This window comes from Bison bison, unplaced genomic scaffold (assembly GCF_000754665.1).
Source record: "Bison bison bison isolate TAMUID 2011002044 unplaced genomic scaffold, Bison_UMD1.0 scf7180017864246, whole genome shotgun sequence".
Lineage (NCBI taxonomy): Eukaryota > Metazoa > Chordata > Mammalia > Artiodactyla > Bovidae > Bison > Bison bison.
Window position 1 is genome coordinate 97,408 of NW_011494818.1, and position 1,549 is coordinate 98,956.

The following is a 1,549-nucleotide window of genomic DNA, read 5'->3' on the forward strand; positions in this document are numbered from 1 at the left end:
TGGTTATTTAATAGATTTGCTACATAAGTAAAACATGGTTCACCTAGATAGTTTGATATGTATGGGCATTACTCCTAGTAGCATTTGTTTGTTGTCTTTTGTTGCTTTACTCCTTCCGTGCAGGCTGAGACCTAATCTCCTGCAAGTACAGTAAAATAATTTACCTATTTTTGCAGACCCTATTCATAGGATAAAAAAAATTAAGATTGCCTTTTACTTTTGAAACATTTATATTTGATGAAGTTGCTGTCTTGAGTTTAGTATTGATATTGTGAAAATGAATGCAATTTGGATTTCACATTTCTTAATGTTTGTTCTTATTTCACAAATGGATAATTAAGGAATTATGCGTCATAAAGAAGGAACCTAAGTGAGCTATATTATGGGTATGCTGTCTTTGCTCACACATTTGGGTAGCTTCTGGAATATAGGACTTATTCACGTTTTGCTTCCTAATCTTTCTGTTGTACAGGGCCAGATCTCCTCTTAGCCACTTGATTGTTTTTATGTGAAGCACATCTTACTATCGTCTTAATTTGGTTGCTTTTGTTCACAAGAATTGTTAATATGAGAATGTGTATCCACCTTAATAAAGAAGTTAAAAATAAAAAAAAAAAAAAAAAAACAAAACAAAAATTAACAGTAAAATATATATAATAAAAGTTAACACTGGACAAAAATTGCCCTCCCCTTGTGTTTAGTCCCTGGGAAATACACTTTTACCTTGTTACTCCTCTTTCTAAACTTAACATTTTGCCAGTATGTAAATCTGGTCAATATGGTTACTAGTTTGTGGTCATTTAATTTGTAAAATCTGTGATTTAGTTAAATGATAAAACATGAAGTTTTTAAAAGGAAGCTCAAGAACAAATTTATTCCTGGAAAATCTATTGAGTGTTAAGTGAAGCTGAATACTTTTGGCAAAATAGAAACCTATGCACATTGCGTTAGTAACTTTTGTCTTTTGAATCCTCTCTCAAAATGCCCAGTAGAACAATTTCCCTATAAATTGTAAGAGAAACAAAACACGGAATTTTCAACTATTGTTATGGAATGTCCTTGCCATTTCTATTCTTCTCTACCTCTTTTGATAAAATTCAAATTACCCCAACAATGACTGGTAATCAGCAAGAATGATTTCTTCATTTCTGTGAAATTTGTATGATCCCCCCTTCCAATTAATGCCTTATAAATCATTCCTCCCCTCAAACAGTTGGCTCTTTAAGAGCTTTTTCATGAAGGTTATTGTTGAATGAAGGTTTATACTAATAATATTTCACTTGATTTTACCCCACAAAAGGTATCTTCATGTCTTAAATTATGCTTGCACAATTTAATTTCTATATCAGTCAGTCAGTTCAGTCGCTCAATCGTGTCCGACTCTGTGACCCCATGAATCGCAGCACACCAGGCCTCCCTGTCCATCACCAACTCCCGGAGTTCACTCAGACTCACGTCCATCGAGTCAGTGATGCCATCCAGCCATCTCATCCTCTGTCGTCCCCTTCTCCTCCTGCCCCCAATCCCTCCCAGCATCAGAGTCTTTTCC